Consider the following 23366-nt stretch of genomic DNA (forward strand, 5'->3'; position numbering starts at 1 on the left):
TTTGCTATTGTGAACAAAGATGCAATAAACATGGGTGTACATATATTTACTTGGGTGGCAGTTATGGGTTCTTTAGGGTATATTCCCAGTAGTGGAATTTCTAGGTCAAATGGTATTTCTATTTCAACTTTTTGAGAAAGCGCCATACTGCCTTCCATAGTGGTTGCACCATTTTACACTCACACCAACAGTGAATAAGGGTTCCAGTTCCTCTGTAACCTCACTAGCATTTGTTCTTTGCTGTTCTGTTAAATTTTGTTATTCTTATTGGGGTGAGATGATATCTCATAGTTGTTTTAATTTGCATCTCTCTTAAAGCTAGGGGTTTTGAACATTTCTTCATGTGTTTATTAAGCCATCCGAAAATCTTCTTTGGTGAAGTGTCTGTTTGTATCCTGTGCCCATTTTTCAATTGGGTTGTTTACCTTTATTTTGTTTTGGTGTTCAAGTACTTTATAAATTCTAGATATAAGTCCTTTATCTGAAATGTCATTACAAAATATTTTTTCCCAGTCTGTGGCTTCCTTTATTACCCTGCTGGAGAAGTATTTCGATGTGCACAGGAATTTGATTCTTAGAAGGTGCCATTAATCTATTTTATCCTCTCCTGGTTGTTTTTCAGGATCCTTGGAAGACACTTTATGATGTGGATTAGGGCTTCTAGGGATCTTCCAAGCTTTTCTCTAATGCGGTTTATAGTCCTTGGTTTTAGTCCTAGGTCCTTGATCCACTTTGAATTGGTCTGTGTGTATGGAGTGGGGTGTGGATCTTGCTTGAGTTTTCTGCAGGTGGTTTTCCAATTTTGCAAACTCCATTTGTTAAAAAGGCTGTTATTTCTCCACTTAACTGATTTCATCTCCCTGTCACAAATAAGTTGACTATAGGTAGATGGGCTAATTTCTGGGTTCTCAATTCTATTCCATTGATCTATGTGTCTTTCATTGTACCCGTACCACGCTTTCTTGACCACCATGGCAGTATAGTAGAATTTAAAATCAGGGGATGAGATGCCTCCTACCTTGTTTCTCTTATTTTTTTTAATATTGTTTTCTTTGTGTATGTACCATCAAATCATATCTGACTGGTACAGGAGGAGACTGTCTCTCCTTCTCCATCAGATCATCTGGTGGATTCGAACTGCATGCCTCTGGGCACCACTAGGCCACCAGAGCTCCCCTTTGTTTCTCTTTTTAAGTAGTGTTTTGCTTATTCAGAGCCTCTTTCCATTCCAAATGAAACTGAATATTGCCTTTTTCATCTCATTGAAGAATAGAATTGGTATTTGTATTGGAATTGCATTGAACGTGTAGTTTGCCTTTGGTAGGACTGTCATTTACACTTATTGAGTTTTTCTGTCCATAGGCAAGCTATACTCCTCCATTTCTCCAGGTCTCTTTTTGTTTCTTGTAGTAATGTTTTATAATTTTTTTAATAGATCCTTTGTGCTTCTGTTTAACTTTACTCCCATGTATAATCTTGCGATGCACTATTGTGAAGGCTATTGATTTTTTTAGCTCCATTTCTATATTCTCTTTGTCACTGTAGAGAAATATAATTGATTTTTGTATCTTGATCTTGTATCCTGCCACTCTGCTGAATTCGTCAACTATATCCAGTAGTTTTCTTGCTGAGTCTTTAGGGTTTTCTAAGTATATTATCATATTATCTGCATATACAGATAATTTTACTTCCTTTTTGCTAATTTGGATATCTCTTAAGTCCTTCTCTTGTCTTATGGCTATCATTAAGTCTTACAATACAACATTGAATAAGAGAGGTGATAGTGGGCATCCTTGCCTAGTTCCTGTTCTCAAAGGAAATGCTTTTAATCTCTCTCCATTGAGAACAATATTGACTCATGGGTTTGAGTATATTCTTTTTATTATGTTGAAGAAAATTCTCCTCTAATCTTTTTTAGTTGAGTGTTTTAATCAGGAAAGGGTGTTGGATTTTGTCAAAGGCTTTTCTTCATCAATTGATAGGATCATGTGGTTCTTGTTTTTTGCTTTGTTAATGTGATGAATTACATTGATTGTTTTTCTTATGTTGAACTGTACTTGCATATCTGTTATGAATCCCACTTGGTCATGGTGAATTATTATTTTTTAATGTATCTTTGGATTCTATTGGCCAGGATTTTATTCAGGATTTTTGCATCTATGTTCATGAGAGCTATCAGTCTATAGTTTTCCTTTTTAGTAATGTCTTTGCCTGGTCTTGTTATTAAGGCTGTGCTTACATCATAGAATGATTCTGAGAGTGTTCCTTCTCATTCTGTATTTTTAAATACTTTAAATTGACTTGGTGACAGTTCACTTCTGAATGTTTGGTAGAATTTTTTTTCTTTTGTTATGTGTGTCAGGGGGTTGTATTAGTATGTTTTAACTGTTTTCCTGTTTTGTATTTATTTCAGCCCTTATCTTTATAATTTCCATTTTTCTAGAGGCTGTAAGTTAGCTTATTGTTCTTTTTTTTATTTGTTAGAAATGTTAGGTTAATTAGTTTGCTTTACTCCCCCCTCTTTTTATATGTATTTGTTTATTACTGTGAACTGACCTCTTGGACTGTGCTTACTCTCTGCAAATCCAGAGGTTTTCTTGCATTGTATTGTGATTTTTTGCTGAATGGAGTACTGTGACTCCTGCTGTGTGCTCAAGGTGCTATTTGTATTGTTAAACTCTTCTGCTTATTTGTTGAGCTTCTTTCAAGTAGACCAATCTTTCCTTGTGAGTCTTGTGTTGACGTATCCTACTATTATGGTGTTAGCTATTTCATTCTAAGTTCCTTTTATGTATTTTGTAGATCTAGCTTTTGGTGCACAGAGATTAAGTAAGGTTATATACTCTCGTTCTAATGTGTCTGCGATTGTTGTTATATACCATCCGGAGCCTATGAATAATAGCTCTGAACCGTGCCCTATCCTCAGCCAGCCTCACTGCCTTGGACATGCCTACCCCTATTGCCCCAGTTACTGTGTCATACAGGGTTATCTTCTCCTGTGCTGTCCCTCCCTACTTTCAAACATGATGTGCCTCTTTAAGGACTGGTCCTTCCTGGAAATATGCCTAAAGTATGTGAGACAGTGCTTCAAAATCTTTGCATCCAATGAGAAGCTTGGATTCATGCTCTCCAGTACACAACTGCTGGTCCTGTTGGCAGTCCATGGTATGTTCCAAGCTCTTAGCCAGCACTAGAACTCAAACGTATCAATATATCTGTAATCCTTATTCACTGTCCAGCTCTCTGATGTATAGTAATTACAAAGACTATGACATCAATCATGCACACCTTATTTCCTAGATTGACACCATTATTCTTTCATATTCTTGAGAGTTTCATGAAAACAGATTTTCTCAATAAAATTAATCTTTTTATTTCCTGACTGGTGGTGCCAAGAGTGTTGATTGTGGAACCAAGCAAGCTGAAAATTGTTAACAATCTCAATCTTTTCTCCATTTATTATAGTGCTTCCAATTGGCCCAGTGGTTAGAATCTTTATTTCCTCGATATTAAACTTCAATCAATATTGAAGACTGCAATCCTCGACCTTCTGCAGAAAGTGCTTCAGGTGCTTTTCAGTCTTTGTGAGCAAAGTTGTGTCATCTGCATAATGTAGGTTGTTGATTAGTCTTCCTTCAGTCCTGATGACACATTACTCCTCATCAATTCCAGCCTCCTATGATCTGTTCCACATACAGATTGAAAAGATATAAAGACAATACACAACTCTGATGCACTGCTTTCCTGATTTTAATCCATGCAGTTTTTTCTTGCTCTGTTTTGCAGACTGCTCCCTGGTCCAAGAATAGGTTTTGCATGAACACATGCAAGTGTTCTGGGATTCTCTTTCTTCTCAAAGTTAGCCACAATTTGTTGTGATCCACACAATTAAATGTCTTTGCATAGTCAAAGTCTTTTTCTTTTTTAAAATTTTTATTTTATATTGGTTTGCTTACAAAGTTTGTATAACATTGTGTTTCACACTATCTTTCAATCACAATGTGTTTTATAGAATCTTTGCGATTCATTATACTTCAGTTCTGAACCATGTCCACCATTGCCCTGTTTTCCCAGATCCCCACTCGATTGTTCCCATTTCCTTCATCCACCTCTCCCTCCATTCATCAAATTGTGGGATCTGATGATTCCTCCCCCCAAGCCCCTACCCACCCTTACTCCTTTGCTCCTACCCTTCCCCCCTTGGATTTTCATACACGTTTTACTAGTTATCTCTCTAGTTTCACAATAACAGTCTCATACAGTATTTGTACGTATGAGAATGAGTTAATTCACTCAGCTTAATGTTCTCCAGTCCTTCCAAAATACTTTTCAAAACCATTACTTCTGAGTGCTGCATATTATTCATTGGAATACAATGTATGAACATACCACAATTTTTTCAATCCATTCTATTGTGTTTGAACATTTGGGTTGTTTCCATATTCTTGTGATGGTGAATAATGTTACTACATGCAGAAATACACAACCAAGAAAAGATAAAAATGACAGATGGTACCTTCTAAAGGTTAAATCTCTGTGCTCATCAAAACTTTTTTCCAACAGGGAGAAAGAAATCTATTGACTTGGGTGGAAAAAAGATTGTAAATACCATCTCAGACAAAAGTCACATAACAAAATTTACAGAATACTAAAGGCCTCCACAAGAAAAAACAACAACAACAAAAAACCCCAAAACACCCTGATAACCCAATTACAAAATGGGCCAAATAAATCGAAAGACTTTTCAGAGAGTAAGACATTTGGATGATCAACATGAAGAAATGTTCAAAATCACTGGCAATAAGAGAGATGCAAATCAAAACCACAATGAGATAACATTTCACCCTAATAACAGTGGCAAAGGTTAACAAGACAGCAAGGAATACGTTTTGGGGAAAATACGGAGAGATAGGAACTCTTATACACTGTGGTTGGAATTGTAAAACAGTACAACCACTACAGAAGGCAGTTTGGTATTTCAAAAAGCTGAACACAGAAATTCCATATAACCCAGACATTCCAATCCTTGACATATACTCTAAGAAATTTAGGACTGAGACACAAATGGAGACTACTTGTACATCAGTTTGTATTTCTAGTATCTCTCTGTCAATGTACAATTATTGTCATTTCTGGATAATCTTCAGGAGGATTTTCCTTGTGCTTGATATTCTTCAATAATTTCCACACTCTGTTGGATTTTTTTTTTTATGTGTAGAAATATGGATCTCTTCCTGTTAGTTGTCCTCCATATTTCCTGGCACAATCTGATGAACATGTCCAGGGCAGCATCTCTTTGTTGAAATATGTCAATTGGTATTCCATCAATTCCTGGAACCTTGTTTTTTGCCAATTCCTTCAGAGCAGTTAGAACTTCCTCCTTCATTACCATTGCTTCTTGGTCATATGTTGTTTCATGAAATTCTGTGTCAGCCAATTCTTTTTGGTGCAGTGACTCTGTGTACTCCTTCCGTCTTCTTTTGATGCTTCCTGAATCATTCAATATTCTGCTCAAAGCATACTTAAGTATTGCCTTAAATACTTAGGGCTTGAATTTGTCCTTCAGTTTCTTCAGCTTAACAAATGCCAAGAAAATGTGTCTTATTTGATTTTCTGACTGCAGCTCTTTGCATAGTTCTTTCTAATACTTTGCTTTGTCATCCCAAGCTGCTCTTTGTAATCTTCTGTTCAGCTCCTTCACTTCCTTATTTCTTCCCTTTGCTCTGGCTTCTCAGTACTCTAATACTCAGAGTCTCTTCTGAGGTATCAGTCTTTTCTTCCTCCTTTATTTGTGTAATGACCCATTGCATTCTTCCTGGATGATAATTTTTAATATTATCTCACAACTCCTCTGGTCTTTGCACATTAGTGTTCAAGCCCTCAAACCTGTTTCTGAGGTGGTTTTAAAATATGGGTAGGATACACTCAAGGTTAAATTCTGTTTCTTGTGGATTTGTTCTAATTTTCTCTAGCTTTAATTTGAACTTGCTTTTAAGTAGTTGATGGTTTGTTCCACAATCAGTACTCTGGTCTAGCTTTCACATCTGGTATTAAGTTTCTCCAATGATTCTTTCCACAATCTAAATCCTGTGTAAACCATCAGGTGAGATACATACGTATAGTTGCCATTTGTGTTTCTTATAAAAGGCCATTACAATGAATACTTGATTGTATAAAATTCTTTCATTCTATATCCAACCTTGTTTCTGTCACAAAGTCCATGGTACTTCTTCTGTGCCCCCAACTTTTGCATTCCAGCCACCCATAATTATTAATGTATCTTGGTTGCACATTTGATCGATTTCCAACTGCAAAAGTTAGGGGGAAATCTTCTATTTCCTCCTGTTTGACTCTGGTTGTTGAATGATCATGGTATTGACAGGTCTTCCTTATATGCATATGAATATTATCCTATCGTTCACCACATTGTCTTCCAAGTTGGACCTAGAAATGGTCTTTTTAACTATGAACATAACTCCATTTTTCCTTATCTTTTTATTTCTGGCATAGTAAATCATGTGATTGTTTGTTCAAAAAGTCCTATTCCAATCCATCTCATTTCACAGACGCCTAGTATGCTAATATTTATGTATTCTATTTCTTCCTTAACAATATTCAATTTTCTGATAGTCTTACTTCTCGCATTCCATGTTCAAATCACTAGTATCTGCTTACAACTTTTCCGCCTCTTTTGTGTTTCCCAATATAAGTGCTCAGCCTCTGGTGCCATATCTGCTAGTCTAATCTAAGTGTGTTCTATTGCGCATAGGGTTTTCAAAGCCCTGTTATTTGGAAGTGGATGGTCAATCCTGCTTCCTAGGCTGTCTTAATTTAGATGCTTAGCTTTAGTACAATATCTGGTAGACAAGCACTTTACCCAAAAGAGCAGACGAAAGACCCTTCCCCATTGCACAGCTAATAGATCCCATGTTGGTTCCTCCTTCCTCTTTGGAGCAAGTATAGTGGTTTTGTGTCCCACTCCACCCTGCCAGCATCTTTCTCAGTTCTCTCACCTCTCCCTACCCTATCAATATCTCTCTCCTTCTACACCTCTAATTTACCCCCAATATGATGTCTCAGCTCCCCAGCCATTTCTGTCCTCTCACTACCTTTCTACATCCCAGTGATGTTGCCACCCTGGGCAGGTCCAGAATGGCACAGGTGCAAACCAACCCAAATGGACCCAGACCGAACTAGGCTGGCACAGACCGACCAAGCAGGCCCAGCTTCTTGCTTCTAGGCCACCAGAATTCATTCTTATCTTATTCAGTTTGTTGCTAAAACTAAAATAAAGAAATACAAAACAGAAAAAAAATTGAAACCATTAGGCAGGTTGCTAGAAGAGGCTATTTCTTGGATAAGGACATCATGCTTGGGAAAGTGGAGAGAAGGCAAAAGTGTAAGACTCCCAACCAGACGGATTGACAAGTCACTGCAGCAATGAGCTCAAGTGTGCAGAAATCATGAGGATGGCACAGGATAGGACAAGGTTCAGATCTACTGTTCTAAGGGTCTCTATGAATCATACTTAATTCAATGGCATCTAACAACAACGTCTTGCCTTTGTATTACACAGAGAACTTCTCAGTTTATTATGCTGGTTTTCACCCAGCATGATCTAGTTTATCAGCAATTAGTATTGTCACTCCTGTTTCCTTATGGATGAATTTACTTGGTCTTTTCCTCCCACCCTTTTGTTTTTAGTCTATCTTTCCCCTTGTTCTTTTAGATGTGCAACATATTGATGGTATATTTATCCAATCTGCTAGTCTTCTTCTCTTAATTGGTGCATTTAAGTCTTTCATACGCAGTGTGATTACAGACAAGCCAGGTTTTATCATTGTCATTTTGCTGAGTTCATTTTTCTGTTGCTGCAGATTAATTCATCTACTTTTCTTTGGTATCTCTGTGTGAAGGACTCTTTACAGGATTTCTTGTAGAGTTGGCCTTGTTTTCATGATTCCTTAAGTTCTTGCTTTCTACAGATTATTTCATTTCTCTTTCATATCCAATGCTAGGCTCAGAATCCTTGACTAGCAATTATTTTCTTTAAGCTTTTTCTATCTTCCTATCTTCCTGTCTTATTGTCTTCTTTCTCACTTGATTTTGCTGAGAAGTTAGAGCTTATGTAACTAGTCCTTTTTGTAAGTGACTTTTTTTCTAAGCTGCTTTTCATGTTCTGTATTTATCTTAGATTTTTTGACTATATGTCTTGGTATTTCTGTTTTTGAGTCTAATGTGTTTAGAGTTTTGTGAACTTCTTAAAAGTACATTTGTTAGGGTTTTTTTTAATGATAGCTGGGAAGTTTTCTTTTAATACACATTTTAATCCACAATTTTCTCAAGGCTTTTTGTCCTTTTTGATCTGGGATTCAAATCATACGTATTTTGCTTCATTTGATGTCATCCCACACAGTTCTTGTATTTTCATTCCATCTTCTTTCCATTTTTATTTCTAGAAGGTTCCCATGGAGAGTCTTGTCTTTACTCTCACTGACTCTCTGTTCTCTCTCATCTTGTTTTTTTTTTTGCCCCTCCAACATGTTGAAAATCCTGTAACATCTGTCTATTTACTCTGAATTGAATTTTTATGCTTTACTATTGTTTACTATTTTTGTGATGATTTTTTAAAAAAAATTTTAAAAAATCATGTACAGCTTTACTTATATAGTCAACTTTTTGTTCCATAATTTGCCATTTCTTGAGTAGCAATTCTTGGAATTTCACGTTGGTATATTTCTTCTGTCTCCTGCCTTCTGGGGTATTCTTTGGATCTTTTATGTGGTCTGCTTTCTTAGGAAAAGACTTGTTTTTCTTTTTCATAATGTTTGGGTCTGATTCTTGCTTACTGATATATGTGAAGTTCTTCTTGGTATGTGTGTGTGTGTGTGTGTGTGTGTGTGTGTGGTTAGGTGCCAGTTACTTACTTTTACTTTTTTTTTCTTGGGTTTTGTTTTATTTTGTTTTTCTTGTTTTGTACCAGCAAATCGGATCTGACTGGCACAGGAGGAGATTGTCCCTACTTTTCCAGCAGAGCATCTGCTGGATTTGAACCCTGTGCCTTTGATATTGCAGCGCAGCTTCTTGCCACTAGGCCACCAGAGCTCCCTTTAGTTACTTACTTTTATGATACTGTTTATAGAGTTCTAGAATTCAAGAGCTGTGCCAGAAATGACAATAAGTTTTTTTTAGTGAAATAGTTTATCTATATGTAGGCTATGGACCAAGGTACCACATAAATGGGAAATGAGAGATATTATTTTTATTGTTAGGTGCTGTTGAGTCATGAACTACTAATAACAGCCCTATAAATAACAACAAATCTGATCTCTGTCCTATCCTGTGCAATGTTTACTATCTCTGACATACTTGAGCCCATTGTCAAAGTAGATCTTGTTGATAGTTGTCCTCTCTTTTGCTGTCATCACACATGATTCTTATATTTTTCTTCATTTTCCTTCACCTTTTCAAGCATGAGGAGCCAGTCAGCAGAACAGAGCAAGGAAACACACCATGGTTCAAAATTGGGAAGGGTGTATGCCAGAGATGTGTCCTATCTCCATAACTTTTCAAAGTATATGCAGAACAGATCATCCAGGCAGCTGGGCTGCATGAAGAGGAATGTGGCATGAGGGTTGGAGGAAGACTTGTCAACAATTTGTGTTATGCTGATGACACAATCTCACTTGCTGAAACTGAGGAGGATCAGAAGCATTTGTTGCAGAAGGTCAAGGACTGTATAGCCTTCAATATGGACTGAAGTTCAACATGAAGAAGAGAAAGATTCTCACCACTGGACCAATTGGCAGCATCATGATACAGGGTGAAGAAATTGAGATTGTTAACAGCTTTAGTTTGCTTGGTTCCAGAATAAACTCTTGGTACCATCAGCCAGGAAATTAAAAGAGGAATTGCATTGGCAAAGTCTGCTGCCAGAGACCTCTCCAAAGTACTGAAGAGCAGTGATGTCTACCTGGAGACTAAGGTGCACCTGATCCAGGCCATAATATGTACCATTACTTGGTATGCATCAGAAACCTGGACAATGACTTAGGATTATAGAAAGAGAATTGATACCTTTGAGCTTTGGTGCTGGAGAAGAGTATTGAATATACCACGGATGGCTGAAAGAACAAACAAGTTTTTCCTGGAGAGGGTGAGATCAGGCTACTCCTTGGCGGCGGGATTCTGAAGCGTTGTCTGACATACTCTGGACATGTTGCAAGGCGGGACCAGTCCTTGGAGAGGGATGTCTTGCTTGGGAGGGTGGAGGGATAGTACAAGAGAGGAGGACCCTCAATGAGATGGATTTATACAGTGACTGGGGTAATGGGAATAGGTTTGTAGAGACAATAAGACTGGCACAGAATAGAGCAGGGTTTAGGGCCATTGTACATTTGTTGTTGTTATGTGCCGTCGAGTCGCCTGCGACTCATAGCGACCCTATGTACAACAGCCCTAAACTCTGCTCTGTCCTGTGCCAATTGCACTGTCTCTGACACTCCCATCCCAATTACCCCAGTCACTGAATCAATCCACCTCATAGAGGGCCTTCCTCTCCTGCGCGGTCCCTCCACCCTCCCAAGCATGATGTCCCTTTCCAAGGACTGGTCTCTCCTCACAACATGTCCAAAGAATGTTAGACGGAGCCTCAGAATCCTTGCCTCCAAGGAGCCACCCGGTTTAACACTCTCCAGGACAAATCTATTTGTTTTCCTAGCAGTCCATGGTATTCTCAATACTCTTCTCCAGCACCACAGCTCAAAGGCATCAATTCTCCTTCTATCCTCTTTGGTCATTGTCCAACTCTCTGATGCATAACAAGTGATTGGGAAGACCATGGCCTGTATCAGACACACCTTAGTCTCCAGAGAGACACCATTGCTCTTCAGTACTTTGGAGAGGTCCCTAACAGCAGACTTTCTCATGGCAATGCGCCTTTTAATTTCCTGGCTGCTGGTGCCAAGACTGTTGACTATGGAGCCAAGCAAACTAAAGCTGTGTACAATCTCAATCTCTTCACCATCCATACTGATGCTGCCAATTGGTCCAGTGGTGAGAATCTTTGTCTTCTTGACATTGATCCTCAATCCATATTGGAGGCTGCAGTCCTTGACACTCTGCAGCAGGTGCTTCAGGTCCTCTTCAGTTTGTACATAGGGTCGCTATTAATCACAGGCAACTCAACAGCACATCACAACAACAAGAACATACTCAAAGAATGTGAGATTTCACCAATCTAATAGTAGTTTTCTTAGTCTATTACCTCTAGGCCACAGTAATGGGATCCTTCAGTCTGTACAGTTGTGTTCTAGCAGTAGCAGGCCCATTCTGCTAAAGCAGAAGTCCAAACTCTCAGCGATGGCACCTGTTGTTGAGGGGCATAGTCTGCCAGTGCAAGCAGGCTCTGTTGGCGGGAGGGCGGTGCTCACTGGAGGAGATGTACACAGCTGCTCAACATGATCTGTAGGAGTTAGATTGTGTGCAGCGTCATACTTTTTGAAAATCAGTTGTCCAAAACTTTCCTGAGCACTGTTCTGCCTGATACACTCAGAGTCACCTCATCTCTGGTCCTTAAACTGTACATAATCTTGAGCAAGGTCACCATGTCTTTGTTTTAATTTGTAAAGATGGAACAGTGCTAATGGCAGATCTATGTCAGATGATAAGTGGGAAGACTAGATGAAATCAAGTACAGCAAGCACATTATCTGGCACATAGTACGTGTTCACTAGAATTAACTATTGTTTTCTTCTGAGGTAAGAGGCTACGTGGATGAAGTATCAAATGATGAAAGAAACACAGAAACAGAGAAGATTCAAAAAATAAAAATGTTGGCTCTGAGCTACATTGATTATCAGGATACTAGTAGAATAGAAGGGAGTGTTACAGGGAATTATGCAGCTAACCCTAACTAAGGTCTTGCTTCTCTTGAAGTTTGAATCTACCAATAGATGGCAGGAGATGGCAGGACAATCTCCTCTTGTATGATTTACAGTCTTGGACACCCAATGAAGGGTTTAGCCATGAGTCATTTCTGACTGGATAGCAATGAGGTTGAGTTAAGTAGAATAAAGGAGACGCTGAGTGGCACAATTAAGTGCTCCACTACTAGCGGAAAGGTTGCCTGTTCAAAACCATCAGAGGTTCCATGGAGGAAAGCTGACAGCCTATTCTGTTCTGCATACATGGGTTTGTAATGAGTTGGGAATCTTTTCATGGAAACTAATATCAATAAATGCGTCCCCTGCCTTCACTTTTTCTCCTTCCACAAAAAAGCAAATCTCCTCTCAGCAGCTCACTAACTACCCAAAATTGGTCTTCCACTGACTCAGTGACATAAACATTACTTCCTCCCAGGCTGTTTCTTGACCTTGCAGCCATCTTGACTGGTCATCTCATCTCTTCCAGCTGAAGCCCCTGCTGCTATTCAATTAAGCCTGGATATCAGACCAGAGGCTCCCGGACGGAGAGTCCCCAGCCCAAATCTCCCGTGGGCACAGCACAGAGTTCACACAGGCTGAGCAGAGCATTTAACAGTTGGATTTAGAGTTTTCTGGTTCACCCTGCACCGCGGGCAAAAAACAAAGTTCCTTTGGGTTTGCACAGTGTGCTGGATGGAGTAAGTCATTTAGTCCCACAAGGTAAATAACATCCCATTTTAAATGGAACTCATTAAATACATTCATAAAAGCAATTTAGATATTTCAGTAACACCACAAAGCATTTATGCAATTCATAAATACCATTTTACTGATTACCAGTCTTCAACACAGCTCAAAAATAGCACATTTATCCATGACCTATTGATTAAAGAAATATCACAAGTTACAACTACGTATTGGCATGTTTCTAACCATTTTGTAAGCGTTTTAGATGTTTTTCCCTCTTTCATTTGAGACTTTGAACCAATTTCACTGACATCAAATCTTCCTAAGAAACAAAATGATATTTAGTGTCAACATAGATGCACATTTGAAGGAAAACAAGAGAGAAATCTGAGTAAACATATGTAGATCACTTCACCTATAAATAGAGTACATATATACCAATGTTTGTATAATTTGTTTCCTTCTTTCATATGTATACTTACACACAAACACACTGCCAAAGAGTCTACTCTTCTCATAGCAATTCTCCCTCCAAGGAGGTAAAGACCCATATTTCTCCCTCAGCGAAGCTTGTGGATTCAAAGGCCTAGAAACTCCTAGCCTTAGTGTTAGCAGGGCAGCACACTCCCAACTAGCCAGAGTTCCTGAGTCTGTAGGGCGTTAGGCTGCTGATCAAAAGGTTCATCCTCAGTGATTCAAATCCACCAGCTACTTCTTGGTAGAAAGAGGGGCAGACTCCTCTAATTAAGATTTACGGCCTTGAAAATCAGATGGGGCTTTAGTATGAGTCTGTATCAACTCAATAGAAGTTAGTCTGAGATTTGTTGGTAGGGTATTACTATATATCAACTCCATGGTACCATTTCTCCCAGACATCCTGAGTGATAATGAGCATTCGTGAAGAGGTATTATTGTGAGTTGAGTCGCAGTGTGGTTCTGAACTCGAACAGCCTTGATACCTGAGATCTGCAACTTGGTGGATGTGGAGGCTTGAATGAGTTAGTTAACTTTTCTGTCTTTTCCATTTTCAGCACTGTTGGGAAAAATCAATAAATACAAGTACAAAGCCAATGAATTATTAACTTATCTTTTAAAAATGTATTTGGAGCATTTAATCTTGTAAATGATTCTATTTTCCTTTTGCTTTGACCTCTGGGAATCTTACAGACAAAATTCTCTATTCATTTCTAATAAGTGCAAATGCCTGGACCCAAATTTCTAGGCATTCATTTTGGTCCTGATTTTATTGATTAGAATTTTCAGTCCACAGTGTCCTTTTCTTTCAGTTCTCTCAGTTTTCTAGTTTTGCTTCTGTGGAAGTGTATGTGTTTGTGTGTATCATTTCAAATCTTTTATGGAGTATAATTTGTAAATGAACAAATTTAAAAATGCATAAATACTTGTTTTAATTTTATTATTTTTTTGTGCGTGTACCGTCAAATTGGATCTGACTGGTACAGGAGGAGATTGCCCCTCCTTCTCCAGCAGAACATCTGGTGGACTTGAACTGTGTGCCTTCGGGGTTGCAATACAGCTTCTTGCCACTAGGCTACCAGAGCTCACATAAATACTTTTTAAAAAGTTAAATGAGGTGCAAATAATCATCGTAATCTAATTATAGTTACTTTATGATGAATTGATAGTGAACTATGAACTCTTCAAGAGACATAAACAGATATTATTCACAATTGTATTCTTAGGCCTTATCATACATAGCTCATACAGAACAGAAGATACTTTGGTCTCAACCATGTAGGAATCTGCTCAAGTTTTTTTTTAAAAAAAAAGAGAAGAAAACTCTGAGCTTTGTTTAGAAAATATTAATACATGAGTTTTTAACATTAAGGTTATTTCAGGAGAAAATAAACCAGATAACCCCACAGTCACACAGAAAGCAAAGCCAGAATATAAATCCAAAGCTCAGCCAGCCGTTAGGAGTTGACTTGTGTCCTTATATTGAAGTCTGAACACCACTTTCATGGTAGCTGAGACATAGCCTTATTTAGAGTGTCTAAGGATACAATATTCTTCTAAGTGGTATAGCACAGGTGTGTCCATTTGCTGTACAGAGGTAACTCGTGGTTGCTGTGAAGCCGAACACAGTGACACTCATGTGTCAAATGTGATAATGGTTACCCAGGGTGGGCAATGTTTTGTGGAGCACCCCAATTAAAACAAGCTTAGAAGCAGGAGTGGCATCCACTTCCAAAATAGCTTGCCTCTGGAAACCCTATGAACCTGGAGAAAGGACGAAAGTTATGCAAGTGTTCAGGTCTTTCATTCATAGGGTCAGTGTGAGTTGTCTATGACTTGATGGCACTTACCAAAAACAACAACAAGGATATAATCATATCAAAATGAGGTGCAGAATAAGCCAATATGAAACAAAACAGAGAAAGATAGTAAAAAAGAACATCATGTACACTATAGGCAGAGAATAGAATGGCAATAAGACATGTCCTGTAAGACAAGGAATATCAAAGACTACTGGCCACACCAGATAAGAAGAATAGAGATAATTCTTTTCAAAAGCCTTCAGATAGTCTGAGCCCCTCAACCTTGCACTTAGACTCTCTAAACTTCCAAAGCTGTGAGATAACAAATTTTTGTTGTTTTAAAGTCACCCGGTTTGTGATCATTTATAGCAGTTAAACTGTTAGGTACCAGTCAAGTCATTTTCAACTAACTGATAAGGATGTGACAAAACAGAACTGATCCAAAGATCATAATCCTGATGGGTGCAGACTGACTGGTTGGTTTGTCTACTGTACAGCTATCTACTAGTTGGTTTTGAACTTTCAACCTTTCAGTTACTAGCCAAGAGCTCAACTATTGGACCGTGAGGACTTTCTAAGACATTAGTAAGCCATCCCAAGATCGTCCCCTCTTTAGGAAACATGCTAAAACTAGAGCACTCTTTACCTCCTCACCATTTGCTAATATTCCCATGACAAGGGTGGGCTGAGGAGACATGAAAAAGCTCTCATAACCTGGCAATTTAGAAAAACAAATGAAAAATGTTTCTTTGGGAATGTAAAAGAGGCCTTGGCTGTACAACATGTTAAAGAGGAAAAGAGGGTGAAACAGCTCTGGAACATCAGAGGTGGAGCCAAATGTTTTGGTGTGCTGCCCGCAGAAAGAGCAATCCTCAGGTGAGCACTGCCTTTATTGGCTCCCAGTCTCATTAGACTGGTCATAACCTAGCCCTACCTAGGGACCTGTGGGATTAATTGGAGTTTGCTTCCCCTGCATTCCTGAGGAGGGGGCTTCATTCTGATATAACCCCCTTTCTAGCTCCTGCCAGAAGGACTATCACCCTGGTACAATTTTTGTGACTTCCTTTCCTATTTCCTCTGAGGGAGGGAAAAATTAGCCCTTTCTTATGAGAGAAACAGAGGGAGGGAGAGAGAGAGAGAGAGACACCACGACCAGGAAGCAATTCTATCTCTTGACGTCTTCTTGTATTAGTATATTAACTCTACATTTATTGCTCAGGCAATGGATATTCTGATGTTAAAGATAACCATAAGAACATCTGTTTATAAGAACCTCAGAAAGGTGGTTATATTGAAGTAATGTGAACATTTTGTCCTTGTTTCATAAGCAAGCTGAAAATTGAACTAATGCTTTCAGTATGATTTAAATATCTATCATTGTCTCAGAGAGGAATAATAAATTAATAATGTAAGCAGAAAACAGATTTATATATGCATTAATGTCTTAATTTATGAAAACAAATATGGGGAAGTACAGGGCATTTCTTAATTTATTCTCAGGATCTTATTTATTTTATTAGTAGTTGTTAGAATTTGCAAAATTAATTAATTTCCCTTTTATGCTACACTTTTTCTGAGTTTCTAGAAGGGGCAACAGCTGCTTTCTTGGTCCTAAAAGACACAGTGGGCTGGAGCTGAGATGCTGACTAATGACTTAGTGCTGGTAAACGCTGCTATTTCCCCTCAAAGCTCTGACAAATGAACTGGAGAGCTGCCGTGAAGCAGACCCTGCTATTCTCAGCACAGACCGACAATTTGTGCTAAATTGAATAAAATTCGGTGGTATGGACAAATGCCCAATTGTGATTAAGTTTGACTCACCTGGATTCTTTGAACAACGGAGAAATCCCAACAAAGAAAAAAGCCTCCAAAGAAAGAAAAAGGAGAGTGAAACTTCCTGATCTCTGAGGAATTGTGTGGGTTCCACTACCTTCTTTTTCTATTAATTTTGAAAATAAATCTTGTCCAAAGTCTTCCAAGGCTCCTCTATGATTGGGGTAAGATATTTACATCATTGATATTATTTGAAAGTATATTTGCCTGACATTAGTAAACAAAGATGTAGATAGTCTTAACATACAGAAATGTCACAAAACACCATTACTTCCTAAATATCCTGGGTGTCTAAGGTTTATCATTCAAAATACCTTTCCCAGCCAATGATTAATTGTTTATTTTGTGCTAACGTATTTATTGTACTAAGGAGAGAGAATTAGGATGTGTTAGAAATCCAATGCTACTAGAGGCTTATATAAGTTCATGGACTCTGCATAACACATGTTGATGAGTCTTCCTTCCATCCTGACACCACATTCCTCCTCATAAAGCCCAGCCTCCCGGATGATCTGTTCCACATATAGATTGAAAAGATACAGAGATAAGACACATCCCTGGCATATACTGTTCCTAAATTTGAACTATGCAGTGTTTTCTTGCCCTGTTCTGACAACTGCCTCTTGGTCCTAGTATAAGTTTTGAACCAAGTGTTCTGTGATTCCCATTCCTAAACTGTTAACAACAGTCTGTTATGATCCATACAGTCAAATACCTTCACGTACTCAATGAAACACAGATAGATATTCCTCTGGTACTTTGCTTTCAGCCAAGATCCATCTAACATTAGCTGTAATATCCCTGGTACATAGCCTCTTCTAAACCCAACCTTCACAGCTGGCAGTTCTCTGTTGAGGTGTTGTTCCAGTCATTTTTGGACAATTTTCAGCAAAATCTTGCTTGCATACAATATTAATGTTATTTCTCAATAATTTCCACACTCTATCTACTAATATTAGCAGAACAAATTATTAATATAATTGATGCCAGAATAGTGGAGCTCACTATAAAGGTCCACTCTATATAACACGTGTCTTTGGAGAAAAAGGGGTAAACAAAAGAATGAGAAACTTTTGATCTTTGGATAGGGTAAGGAATACCCATGTATTAATGCAGCTATTATGTTGTAGTCTGTTACAAATGTCTAAAGTTACTCATCGGCGATGAAGGTCATGGACCTGGACCTAACTCCCCACAAGCTGGTTAATTGGAAACAAACAGAAATACAGGGTGATAGGAAAAGAGTGAAATTTACAATTCCTTGGTATTTACTGTCAGTAATGGCAACATATGCAAGAGAAAAAAATACAGGAACCAAGATGTCTGAAATCAGAACTGAGTAAAGTACTACCAGGACAGTTACACTCCTTAATATCAGTCTTCCTGGAAAGAAAAAAAAACAAAATAAAACAAAATCCAACATGTTGGAGCAACCAGAAATACTCTCTAACCTGTGGTCACAAAAACAGTAGTACAAAGAGCAGATGGACAGAAGCAAGAAACTATTACAACCAGGGGATATGGGACAGAGGAAATGCTTAAGTTTGTCGATCATTATCAGCAGCTGCCTGAGGAACTAAATGGCTTGGGAGAGCATCTGTGCTTCTGAACTCTGCAAAAGGGCGGAGCATGTTTGGTTTAGTGCAAGACCCACGGTTATCTATGAAACAGTTAAGAATGACATCACAAGATACAGTCACACAATAGATTAACCCACAGGGGACAATTAGCTTGATAGAATAAAGTGGATATGTGATTAGGTTTGTTTATCCCTCCAAAGGAAACTGCCCCTAGCCTAGTCTAAGAAAGAAATGCAACATTCCGGAGGAAGCAGTTAATGTTTTACATATGCAAGACAGACATATTAGAATGATTTTATGGGACTGAGGATATTCATCTGGTGAATATGCCCCTTACAGAGGCCATGGCAGTGATGGTAATCATGGGAGTTCCTCCAATATGGATAGCTTCTATAGCTTTGCTACTAGGAGAACAAGGTGACAACTGAATAAGCTGTGTCATCCCTATTAAAAAGGTTTTCCCTTATGGACTTCGAAGATACAAAGATGCACATCAGAGACTATTAGGAAAAGTTTTACCCTAGCAGGATGGAGATTTTTAAATGGTTACTCAGAAATGGGATGAATATAGAGAAGGTTGATGGAGTTGGGACAAATGTTCTAAGACAGCACTACAGAAGTTTGGGTGGAACAATGAAGGTTCTTTCTGTTGCCCAAACATCAAGAAGGCCTTTTGTTGTTGTGCATCTTAGAGTCAGAAATGACCCGTATCTGACCCTCCAGCAGGTTTTCAGAGGCAGTTAATTGTATAAGAGGAGTTAGTTCATCCTTCTGCTGCAAAGAAGCTGGTGGCCTCAAACTGTGTGCCTTCAGTATTGTAGCACAGCTTCTTGCCACTAGGCTGCCAGAGTTCCCTGTTCATCCAAATCATGATGTAATTAATGATGAGGGAACCTATTCAGAATAATTTGAAGTAGAATCTGAGCAAGCTGATCAAGATACTGATTGAAGGGAAAGCCAGGGCTTTCTCCTCCAGTTCCCTGAAGGGGATCTGAAGTCATATACACATTTGTGGATAAAAGGACCTAGGGACAGAGAAGAAACATTCTTGAGGCTTCTAGACACAGGAGCCCAATGTACTGTAATTTACAAACCTATTGATAAAATAACAAGCTGTGGCTGACTCTGAGAAGAATGGGAATCCCAGAACATTTGATTGTGCTAATGTGAAACCTATACTTGGACCAAGAGGCAGTCGTCAGAACAGAGCAGGGAGACACTGGATGGTTCAAAATCAAGAAGGGGTCTGTCAGGGATGTATTTTGTCTCCATACCTTTTCAATCTGTATGCAGAACAGATCATCTGAGACTCTGGGCTGTACGAGGAAGAATGTGGCATCAGGATTGGTGGAAGAGTCATCAACAGCTTGCGTTATGCAAATGACACAACCCTGCTTGCTGAAAGTGAGGAGGACCTGAAGCACTTGCTGCAGAAGGTCAAGGACTGCAGCCTCCTGTATGGATTGAAGCTCCCCATCAAGAAAACAAAGATTCTCACCACTGGACCAATTGGCAGCATCAGTATGGATGGTGAAGAGATTAAGATAGTTAACAGTTTTAGCTAACTTGGCTCCACAGTCAACACTCTTGGTAACAGCAGACAGGAAATAAAGAGATGAATTGCATTGGGAAAGGCAGCTATGAGGGACCTCTCAGGAGTACTGAAGAGCAATAACGTCAGGCTGGAGACTAAGGTGCGCCAGATCCAGGCTATAGTCTTCACAATTATTTGCCTGCTATTGGACATTGGTTGACACTATTTCAATGACAGAATGACATAGATAATTAAGAGACAAGAAATATCCATCATGTCATGGGTAATGGAGAAACACTCTAATAAAATGGTGGTACCCAAAACAGGTGATTAAATGGAAATAGTTAATCCAAGCACAAACTACTAAGGGAATGCAGGGAGGTACCCACCATATTCATGAGCAAGTAGCTTCTTTCACATTGGTCCTACCCGAGAACCTCTGGAAAGGCTGCCAGAATCCATTGCCACATGGACAGTACCCTGTGACCAACTTCCTGCTGATCAGCAGCAAAGGGCTGCTTGGTTCATGGATGGCAGTTCCAGAAACATGGACATTTGATGTAGAAAGTAACTGTGTTTAGGCCAGTAATGAGAAGACCCTGATATAGGAAGGCAAGAACAAATTTGCACAATGTACTAAGCTGCATGCCCTCTTCCAAGTAGTGACTGAGGAATTGGGCAACTGTAAGAGTTCATGTTGGCATTTTTACTGATTCACAGGTTGTGTTTAATGGTGTAGCCATATTACCAGACAAATGGCTAATTGAAAATTGGACTATTAAAGGGACACCAGTGTGGGGCATGGACCTATGAAAAGCACTCTGGGAATTTAGGGAGTATGTTAGAGTTGGACATGTCAATCAACCTGTGGACATAGTGGTATATTCTCATAAGTTGACCAACTAGTTCCATGAAATGAGTGAACATAGGGTTGCTGTAGCAATACAAAGATGAGCTGAAACTAGATATATTCCTCTTTCTCCCTCTGAGGTACAAAAGACCAATAAAGATTACTCTTCTTCCTAGCAAGGGAAAAAGAGATTGCAACTGGCTATAATTTAAATTTCTGGGGAGTGGAGAAGGTAAGTCAGTTACATGAGACCAGTGGTACCTGTCGGACGAGATGGCTACAAGTGGGTCTTCATAGGAATAGATACTTACTCTGGACTGGGCTGTGCATATCCTGTAGCTAACGCAAATACCATAATTACTATTAAAGAATTTAAACAAAAGATACTTTACCAGTGTGGGACACCAGGTTATATTTCCTTAGACTAAGGAATGCACTTTATATCCCACAGAGGGCAACAACAGGCCAAGGAACAACATATTAAATTTACATCCCAAGTAGTCAACACCCTCACAGTAATAGTCTTGTAGAGAATTGGAAGGAGTAATTGAAACACATAGTGACTGAGACAGCCCGCTGGGGTTGTACCTATGTAATCTCACTGAACATGAATTGGAATGGACTAAAGACTGGTTTGTTTCTGGTGTTTTGTTTTGTTTTGTTTTGTTTTGTTTTGTTTTTCCAGACTTGTTTTGCTACCTGCAATTTGGACTGGCACAGTAGCTAATATATATGCCAAAGTGAAAAATTTTGGGTAAAAGTAAGTGAGAAGAAGGAGAAATAATGGCTGAGGGTAAAGGAATGAATAAATGGGTCATGCAGTAACGGAAACCTAACATTATGTCAAACCTCAGGAGAGACCCAGAACAAGGGAATAGCTTTCTCCTCTTTCAGAGACCAGAAAAATGAAGCAAAGATACACTTAAAGGTTTAAAATGAAATGTGTTTATTTGGATGTATCTGATGGATACTGATGTTTCTTCTATGTTGTAATGTTAAGCCATATTGAAAAATGAATACTGCATGTTATAATGATGTTATAGTGTATTAAAAGGAACCATCAAGCCTACTAGTTTTTATTGGAAATTCTAAAAGGGGAAGATTTATCCTGGAGAAAGGCTTGTTGAAAGCAGTAGAACTAAAAGGGATAGAACCTATCCTGGAGAGAAGATTGCTTTTCTAGTAATTCTGAAGTGATTTGCATTTGAATGTACTTGTAGATTCTTATAGGATTTTTGATTGAAGAGACTTATTTAGAAGTATGCAGTAATGAAGAGATAAGCTGAGTTGGGTTATGTTTCATTAGCACCATTAACCTAGCATGCACAGATGTACGGATAAGACAAAAGGGTTGCCAGCTTGAGGAGTAGAGTCATGAGAACCCTCTTGGTCCCATGAGACTTGGTCCCATGTGGGACCTAAGATTGAGTGAAGAAGCCAATAGGTCTAGAATACAAGAAGTATGGACTCCTGAATTTGCAGCTGAAGTACATTTGGACCTAACAATTGGTATTGGAGATGATCAGAAATGAAGCAGATGAAGATAAAATGTTTAATGCTGTGAGGTAATGTTGGTTGCTGCATCCTGATGGCATGTTTTTGACTGGACTTTGTTTATGGAGGCAGAGGCTAAATGTTTTAACTGGAACAGAAGATTTTTCAAATAAAGGAAAATGCTTGTTTCTTCCGATTTCTGGTTTGATAGAAACAGGCAAATCAGAAATTGGCTAACTAAAATAAAAGAGATTAACGCACGAGACATGAAGTTGCTAGCTTGCACATTTTCATGACTACAGTTCTTAAACTTATTTTAAGGGAAAACTTGATTCTTCAAGTAATGGCTAGAAAAATCAGGGGATGGCCTCTGGATGTCTAAGGTTTATCATTCAAAATGTCTTTGCAATCCAATGATTACCTCTTTATTTGTGCTGGAATATTTACTGTATTAAAGAGAAAGGATTAGAATGGGATAAAAGCCAATGGGATATTAGATAAAAGTCTACTAGAGTCTTATGTATATGCTCTTAAGACCTGCATGCTAGCTCTCATTTTAGGACACTTGCTTTCAACAGCTCATGTACAAAATTCACTAGTCTCTCAAAAATTGGCCTGCATAGCTATAGTCACATGAGTCATTCCCTTAATGGAACTGAGTCTCTGAGAGAACTTCCAGCAAACCACTGAAAACAAGGAACAAAGAGCAGCTGGGGAATTGAACAACGAACGGAAGAGCTGTTGCCATCAGAAATCATGGAGGTATACAGAAAAATCAAGCATTTAGAACAATATTGACTTGATACTTCTTATAATTTATCTATTGCTAATCTTAGCAAAATGAATTATGACTAGATATCAATAAGCCAAAGTAAATAGCAAAAATCTATTCAATGAGGAACCAATATTTCAATGATTGAATGAGAATGAACCAGTACCACTTCTTCTTGGGTTTTGACCCACTTCCTGGTCTGTACTTAGCTCCTCTTTTGTTTTTTCTGTTTATTTAATGACACAGAATTTCATTCTCACCTTTTTTCTCTGCTCTTTTTTTTTTTTTTTAAATAACTGGTCCCAATGCTGTATCTTAAATTTCTACCTTCCCTGTGACTTGTATAACTAGCTAAGTAACCTGACAGATTATGGTCGAATAGTCTGCAGCAAATTGCGCTATTAAGCCTCCAGTAA

This window comes from Elephantulus edwardii, unplaced genomic scaffold, assembly GCF_000299155.1.
Source record: "Elephantulus edwardii isolate Elephantulus edwardi_28Jun2011 unplaced genomic scaffold, EleEdw1.0 scaffold00090, whole genome shotgun sequence".
Classification (NCBI taxonomy): domain Eukaryota; kingdom Metazoa; phylum Chordata; class Mammalia; order Macroscelidea; family Macroscelididae; genus Elephantulus; species Elephantulus edwardii.